Genomic DNA, 9,537 nt, shown 5'->3' on the forward strand with positions numbered 1-9,537 from the left:
CTGAAAGATAAAAAATCGGAAGCCAAAATCTTTTCACGTTAAACGATCTCATCGTTACATAACGCCGGGCTGAGATCCGAATCAAGCGATGAATTTTTATACTTGTCAGCACGAAACGCGACACCACGCCGTCCGCCATTCACGCCGCTGCTCATTCTTAATGACAGAAGTAACTTTCACTTTTTAATTCTTTTTTCTTTTTTTGTGGTTTTTCATCCAAATTTGGACACTTTACAACTTTCTCAATTCTGATAGGAAACGCAATCTGAGAAGCCGGGGGAAACAGAGGCGGTATTGTAGTGTAATTGACCTTCGCTCATGGCAGCCGGGCGCGCGTGCTGCGGGGTGTCTACGCCACAACAGGAAAGGGTAAACCCAGATTGAGATCGTACTAAATTCATCAAATCTGCGTCTTTTCTGGGGCTGCTCCCTGCCATCTGATCTCTATAAACCAAATTATTGCTGGCTGTGGTACAAGCCGAGGGGCGCCCGGGGCCAGCCTGTAATTAATGCCAAATGTCGGTGACAATGGGCCCATCGCAGAGAAGAATAGACGAGTGTAAGTAGGTCTTTTATTAGATTTACCAAATGCAAACTGACTACACTTAGTGTATTTAAATAGATCCGAGAGATAAGCTGCCGAGGCCCAAACAGGCAGCCGACCAAGAATGTGTCTGGACTCATCGAGTTACCAGACTTACGGGGCAAAAAAATATCCAACGTGAGAAGAGCGCACGGTCGCTGGGGCCGCACTGACAGCTCGCCAAATTCCGTGACTACGACTTCTGAATTAATCCCCCTAATCCCAGATGAGAACGGAATCTCACTAAGTGGTTGGAGAAAAAGGAAAATCTTTTTGTGGGTTTATGTCGGCGGTAAAGGTGGAGGCCGGTAATTCTGTGTTTTTATAAAACGATCAGCCGGAACATGAAACCAACCAACAGGTGACCGGATAACGCCGATGATCTAAGCACAATGGCCGCTGACAATGGGGGGGGGGGTAAATGGGGCAGCCTGTCAACAGTCCGTTCTTGATGTGTTGGGGCAAATGATCTGACCGAATTGTTATAGCTGAGCGATGGGTCAAAGCAGCTCCAAAATGACCGGGCAGTGGTTAGTAACTACCAAAGGAAGGACAACCAGTGCCGTAATGACAGGATCACCGATTTGTATGGGCAAAGGAGGGGCAGCCCATTGGGTCCAAGCTATTGTAGCACAAAAGGCTGAAAAACATAACGCCGGAGGAAGGCGACAGAACACATAATGTGCCAAACTGAAATGGCAACCAATAAAACAATCCATCACTGGCTTCTAAGGCAAGGTGTCCATGGAGGGGGCAACACACGATGCAAGGTTTGCAAAATATCTTTGTATGGTATAAACATGTGGAAGCCAAAAAGCCTTGCAAGCTGCAGTGACCCCAACTTCAAACTATTAGGGAACCCTTAAAGGAACATAGCAAAGAAATAATTGTATCCGGTGTGCCTGGACAGCCCATTGCTCCTGATGAGGCATTGTGACTTCCAGCTGTTCCAGGTCCACCACCTATTGGGGTATCTACAACTGGCATAAATCAGATCTGGGCCATGGGGCGATGGAAGACGATGGCCTGGTCTGATGAATCGATTTATGTTTTAGATCCTCTGTATGGTTGGGTGCAGCAGAATGCATTATGGGAAGGAGGCTGAATTTGCTTCCAGTATCTTGGTGCCAAATATCACGGGACCCCTTCAGAGGGGACACAGGGGAGACCCAATACTAGATTGGGGGGTATTGTTTGACTGATCGGTCTATTTATAAATGACAGAAGAGTTTATTATTAGGAGGTTTTATTTTATTCTTACACCGGATGGCTCAGAAATAAGATACAGCAAAATGACAATTTTTTTTCCCATTGAAGCCTTTTAAATTCATTAAATTTTTTAGGGGAATCTCCGTATTTTATATTTATAATAATTTATATTTGGCTTTATAATGATAATAGTTGGGGTTCCTGCCCATACTTCCCCGTATAACAATGATGGCTCTGCCCCATGCGTTCCGCCATTAGACTAGAAGGATTTATTGTTGGCTCTATTTCCTCTATGTGAGACCCCCAAATATCCATTGTCACCCATACAGGACATTTCCCAATTCTACTCCTGGGCTGAGGGGGAGATTTCCCCTCTCTATGGAGAGATCTCATTTTGTGTTGTATCTCTGGGACAGGAAATGAGGGGAAATCTCCCCAATGGGACTAAGACAGCAACCAAAAATAAACGCATGAGTTTAAACCCTTTGTGACTCTAAAACTTCAAAGTTTTGTCCTTGCATGAAATCTACAAATATATATCTGATAGTTCCATGGGTGGGGGGTGAAAATAAATGTAATATAAATCTTGAAGATACAAAAGTCTCCCAATGAATCCTCTCTGTAATAATTAAATTATTATACAAGAAACACTTGGCAGTGCTGACACAGGATAAAACTTACACGGCACACACATGACTAATGCAGCTTAGACATTTATTTGCCCCTCCTGTACGGTTCCTAAAAATTCAGCTTTGACCGCGAGGTGCGGAATACCGGGAGAGAAAAACCGCGATAAAGCCAAATTGTTACCGTGATTGTAAATGTTTGGAGTGACATCCGCAGCTCCCAATATTCCAGCTGCAGGCAGACAACAAGGATCTCTTTGTACTGCGCTTGGACAATAACTTTCAATAACGCAGCCACAAATGTGTCGACGAGGGGGAAGAAATGCAGGGCGCACTGTCGGAAAAATACGACACGCATTTCAGATGCTAATTAATATTGCTTTTTAGGCAGAAGGGGAGAAAATTTGAACTCAAAAGTGCAGTTGGGAATCATAAAAATGTTTTGCTACTGCCGACGCGTCGGTAATATGAACGCCGTTAAATACTAGTGAAAATAAAGTGGCGTGTCGCAGGTGGGGCCATGTCCGCTAAGAGGTGCTAAGAAATGCAGAATGAGGCCGACTCATGAACATCTTCACAAATAACACGCCGGCTTTGAAAGCGGCACTAGAAAATAAATCCCGATAGTTAAAATATTATATAGCCCGGAGTTGCTGGCAGGAAAAGATCAACATAAAATAACATTTAATTTAATTTTAAATGAAAGGGGCGGCAGGATTAAGATATGGAGTACAGACTCTGATCTCATTAACCCCGCCAGTAAAAACCATTCCTCTACGTCTTTCATTTCCTAGAAGTGGAGGACTCCACGGGAGCCGCGGCTGGAACCGGGCCCCGCATGTAGCCGGAGCTTGGGGTCCCGGATCGGCACGTGTGTGGAGTTTTCTATTGTTTGCAATGATTGGAAAGATTTCACAAAACCTTCATCTATATTCTCAGCTCAAATAAAAAATGAAAACATTTAATAATATTAATAATATAATAATAATATAATTTTTTTTTTTTTTTTCCATTTTTAAACTTGAATTGATATTTATGTGCTGAGTTCCCCGGTCTGTACACTTGTTGTACCTATAGGGGCCCCTAATAATAATATTATAGTTCTGTGACAGCCTTTGTCATAATGTGTGTACAGCAATATTTGGAAAGTGTGTCCCCACCATCACCGCTCCCGGAACTACCACTCCCATCTTCCCCTGGTTGTCTTCAGATATTAGTTGGATGCATATTATATAAATCTCATACATGGGCCCCGGATTGTGCAGGAGGAGGATAACCAGATGTTAAAAATGCAGGAAGAGTGAGAATGGGAACGTTTTGGGGTATTCCCGGTACCTGAGGGTGTGGCAGGGGGTGTGGCCTGTGATAGTTAACACACCTGCATCCCAATTCGTTGTCCCTAAAAGTTGAGTTTGTACCTAGAAATCAGGTGAGGGCGGCGCGGGATACAAATCATTCCTGAATAATCAATCTGTGTTTGTGATATAGCGTGTTTCCCCGATAATAAGACAGGGTCTTATATTTATTTTATCTCTGAAAATCACATTAGGGCTTATTTTCAGGGGATGTCTTATTTATTCATGTACAAAAATCTGTATTTCCCAAAACCTGTAACCAATATTACAATGCTATGGAAAGATAACTCGATATAGATAATGTGTCACAGATTCTTCTGTTATATACAAGAAGTCACGAAAATGATTCATGAAAAATAAGGAAATGTGCGGAGAATTACCACAACTCATAGAGTAACAGACACAGAAACAAAGCTTTGTTCACCACAAACAGCAACCAATATAAATCTGAGTAAAAGCAAAATAAAAAATCAATCAGTTAATAAATTTGCATTTCTGCTAATGAATGAAAAGAGAATCCACCGACCTCCTATTAGTTGTAATGTCACACCAGCGTACAATAGGTTAATTAACCCTGCGATTTCTTCACTCCTTGCTCCAGGGCTTTGAAAATCTCTCTGCTCTCTCCTTCCTCCTGGTATCCCTCCTGTACCATGTGACCACACCCTCCGAATTAGCCAATAGGGCTTACTTTAGGGGTAGGTCTTATTTTCAGGGAAATGCTGTATATATTGTATTTTCCTGAAACAAAAATGTCTGAATCCTGTATTGCAGGTGGCCCCTGTTGTGCCTGCGGAGGGGACTACATGTGAATTGTGGGGGCATTTAATACACTCAATGCAGCTCAGTTTGCCAATTCCGGAATCAGCTGGGGAGCCATATAGGAAATGAATCCAATAAAACTGCATCAAATCTGATGTACAAGTGATTATAAGGGGCTGGGTGACTGAGGAAATGCTTGTTCCTGCCTGCAGCAGACTGATGAACTCATCTTAGCCTAGCCAAAGTCACTGACTTAATTAAAGATGGCTTTTTTGGGGTAATTGGAGAGAATTCCCCTTTAATATTTTGTTGCTGAGAACAATTACTGAAGCTGAACCAGAATTCAATCTTACGGTGAATGGCGTGCAGGCCCAGAGTTTGTGAGATATCTGGAATCGGCCGTTGGTAGAACTCGACCAATCAGATTGTTAGAAGGATCCGTCTCTGTTCTCAGACCCCAACCTTTGGGTTCCCGGCGGCGCCCGGTAATTCTGTAAATATTAAGATTTGCACAATGGCGCTTTGCGTGGCGTGTAATCCTAATAGCCAGATAAAATATCGCAATGGCAAATCTCGGCGGCTTTTATTAAGAAGCTTTCGCCTTTGCCGGCTCTTTAGGGGCTTGAAACCATCTTTAATATTGTGCTGCAAATTGGCGCGGTGACCCCCATTATTTTCTGCTTTTAACATACTCCAAGTAATGAACTTCCCACTGGAAATGCGTCGTAATCATCCGGCTGTGGGACTAATGTATTGCAGCATATAATTGGAGAAATAGCTCTGCACATTCACTTTGTATTAATAAAAAGATTGGCCCTAAGAAATAGCAGCGAGGGGAACTCTCAGTTCAGCGTCGCATGCGATTTACATCCTTTCCCCTCCCCCGGTCTGCGTTTAGTTACAATGACAAAGATGCCGAGTATCGGCCCCTCGCAGCGAGCCCAGAAACGATTGTGTGTGAATTAGAAATCCATGATTCACTGGAATTTTCACCCGCCAGGAAGGGGAAAATAAAGTAAAAATTAAAGATTTTGTGTCTGATAATTACGGCCGCAAAATACTAATTAATGTCTCCTCGCATGAAATGCGATATTCGCGTATTCACTGATCGCTCGTCACTTCCACCATTTATACCCTCGCAGATAAAATATTCCAACTTGTCCGATAATATTTTCACCCCCAGTGATGTCCTGAGGAGTTTTCATGTCGTCTGAAAAGATTATCGAGAAATGCGACCACTGGAAGTGCGGAAATCTCAAGGCATTCACTGCGCTACTAAAGCGACATTTCCTAAAAATCTTGGAGCTTCAGTTTAATTCATTAACATATCTGTATATCAGGTGACTTCCTGTGCCTAGGCACTCCTGTGTCCTCATAGCTGTATATCAGGTGACTTCCTGTGCCTAGGCACTCCTGTGTCCCCATAGCTGTATATCTTTAGCTTTGATAAGTTTAGCTTTGTTGATGAAATTCATATTTTGGTTGTATTTCTATTTTATTGTTCAATTATTTTATTTTATTATTTACAATTCTATTGTAGGCAGTCAGCATTTCCCCAATTCTGTCCATGCTTGGCCCACTCTTTTCTGTAAGACCGGGGCCAGTTAGTGCTGGACCTAGCATGAGGCAAAGTCTCCATGGCAAAGGGGGCCCTGAGCAATTCTTTTATTATACCCCCTCCCCCAGCCAAGCATTACAAAAACAAATACTGCCACAGATATGAGGAACACTTTTTGTGCTCGGCTCTGAGTATGTGGGGGTCTGCAGTGGGGGGTCTGCAGTGGGGGTCTGCAGTTGGGGGGTCTGCACTTAGACCTGTCACCGTGGGCCTTCTGCCTGGGGGTCTGTACTGAGGTCTGTCAATAGGGGTTTACACGAAAGATTTTTGGGGTTCTGGTCAATGTTTGCCTAGGGTAACAAGAAGCCTAGAACCAGTCGTGGGGGCTTTATATGCAGGGCAGGAAGGCTTGAGGATTGTGTAACATGAATGTCGGGGGCTTCATTTCCTCTTTTTCTCTCTCTCATGTACCCCCTTTCTCTTCCCCGCCTCTCCCCCTCTATTTGGTCTGTGTCCCCCTCTATTTGGTCTGTGTCCCCCCCTTCTCTTTTCTTTGTCTCCCCTTTCCCCTTCTTTATTTTTCTCTCTCTTCGCTTCCCTCCCGCCTAAAATAAAGTCTTTACCTCTAAAGAAGAGGTGATTGCCGATTGCCACAACCTGCGGGGAATATAAATCCCTCTTCAGAATTGTATTAAAAATAACTTAGAAGCGTTGTACAGCCATCGAGGAAGAAACGTTCGCTGTAATAATGATCGTCGTTCCTGAGCCGAGAACAAGATAATGATGGCGCCATTATCTGCCGCCTAATCAGTCACAACATGTCACTCTATTTACCGGGGAGAATCAAATATTTAATATTAAAGGAGAAAACAAGGAAGGAACTCCAGCAACACCGCGCGTAATGATTGTTACATCCGGGAGTATAGGGGCCCCAGGGCCCATCGGGTTCATTATAAACTCACCATGCCAGTATTACCTGTGTGCAGGACCAGGGATGAGTTTGGCACCCTCAAAGTTTATTGGGTGAAAATATTTACTATATTACCTGGCTGATATAACGGCTGTGAGATAAAATGTGAGAAGAATACACAGAATTGTATGATTAAAGGAATCATCATATTGGTAAAATGATCTTCTTATAAAAATGTAATAAAGGACAAAGGATTCCCAGAGTATCGAAGGTTGGCTAAAAAGAAGAGCACAATGGCGTGCTCTGCGGCTCACTTTGTCTGGTTGGGGAGCCGATATTTGGAGTTTATGAGGCCGAAATATTCAGCTTTGCAAAGCAACCCCGCAGCAACGATAAGTGATAAGGTCAGAGAGGTATAGGGGTAAATATTTTAAAGCTGCCCCCATATATGTCGAGCGATCAGAGGGGGAGGAGCTGCTGGATTTACGGGGTTTCTCCAATTCCAGAACCCATCAGGTCACCAACACTCCGACTTCCCCATTGAATTTATTTATTGATTTCCCTAAAATATTCTCACATCAGTAAAATGTTTATAAGATATCTTTGTAACCTGGAGGGGCCCCTGCACCTCCCTGGGCCCGTCTATCTCCACTTAGCTCCCCTCCCACTCGGACCCCCAAATTGTGGCCGCTGATCTCTGCCTGGCACATGAAATGGCAGCCAATCGGATCATCGTACATTGATGGCGCCTGGATTTGGGGCTAATGGCCCTGATTGGATGTTGGGGCGGTGGCCCCATCCCTATACTCCCTATCCCGAGCCGGGCTCCATAATGATGGACAGGAGTTCCGGCACCGCAGGCCGGCCACATGGAACGCCCAGAGATGTGTTTAGTGATCCATGATGGAACATTCACTGCGTTCTTACATTTCGGTGAATAAATCATCTCTCTTTTATTCACTCTGGAAGTTTTGTGCCCATAACGGGTTACTTAGAATTCGGCGTCTCGTAACGCAGCGCCTGGGGGGGCGAGCACTTCATGTTTCATACTGTCGGTGTAAGTGCTCATTACTTTATCTGACCTTTTCCCGACGTCTCCAGATTCACCGTCACATCCAAATGAATGTTCTCCATGAAATGACAGCGCTACCCCCTCATCATCCTGACAAATATTTCTCTACACGTTCGGCCTCTCTCCATAGATTTCTGATAATTCCAATCCTTTCTGCGTCTTACACCGGCCCTCCATCACTGCCATCATAATATAATATTATCCGGGGAGATATCGGCACTTCCTGCAGGGGGCGCTGTCCTAAGATGTCACCCGAGGGTCCTCATTGCCGATGGATCCAAACACACGGGGGACTTACACTTCCAATCCAATAAAACTATTTATTTTTTGGTGGCTCTGCAGGGGCGGGCATAGGGAGGGGCAAAGTCTGCTGCTGAATAAGGGCCCCAGACCCTCCTCTGCTAACAGGGGCCCCAAGCCAGTTCTACACAGGGGCCAATTTGGCTACATCCACCATGCTGGTATACATTGATGAGAAGCTGTGTGACCGGGGGCAGCCAATGGGACTTCGTTATTTGGGGAACATTTCTATTGGTGGAATTGTGCAGCTGATCGATTACTTAATACTGACTGGTCAGGTGGACTAAGGAAATGTTTCCTCCTGCCTGCAGCAGACTGATGACATGATCTGGGCCTAGACAAAGTCTCTGACTATATCACAAAGTTGTGTTTTTACAGACGGAGCTTTTCTGAAATACGAGACTGTCGCTGCATATTGTGACACGCCAGGGATTTGTTCATGCAGATTTGTGATTGGTTGCTATGGGTTACGGCACATTCCATTGATCTTGGCATTCCTCCTAACTTTCCCTAGCATGCAGCCCTGTGATTGGTTGGATGTTTTGTGCGGAGTTCAGGTGAGGGGACGCACACAGATTATTTGCGGGTTGCTGGGATGGCGGCGGCCTGCAGGGCAGCAATCAGGGCCCCCGGCGGCTCTAATAGCAGGAATTTCAGGTAATCTGAATATTGGCAGATGGCAAATACCGGCTAAGGCAGCCGCAATGAAATGTTTTATTCTGATTGACAGCCGGCAAATCAGGAGCCGGGCCGGGAAATAATAGGTGAGGGGGATTAATGGATCATGTGACCCCAGAAATTCTGATTGCTGCGTCCCAATCAAATTACAGAACCGGGAACAAAATCTCCGCATTGTTATTGTGCAGAATCGGGGAAATCGCTGCTCAGTCACATCCAATACACACCAGCTGCAAGCTGACATCAGGCTTGCCATGGGCGTGTCCACTAGGGGGGGGTCTGGGCAAAACATAGGGCCAATCGTTGACCAGGCGGGGCACTTGGGGTGCAGAGGGTCCCAATTAAATTGTTACTCTGCTTATGTGTGCAGCCCCAGGAGGATCACAAGAGATTCAAGTGGACCTGTCAGTAACAAATGTCACATGACTCATAATGTGCTCAGCAATGGCCGGCCCAGCAAATTCACCCCAAGAGCTGACACTCT

The sequence above is a fragment of the Pyxicephalus adspersus genome, chromosome 9 (assembly GCF_032062135.1).
Source record: "Pyxicephalus adspersus chromosome 9, UCB_Pads_2.0, whole genome shotgun sequence".
Taxonomy (NCBI): domain Eukaryota; kingdom Metazoa; phylum Chordata; class Amphibia; order Anura; family Pyxicephalidae; genus Pyxicephalus; species Pyxicephalus adspersus.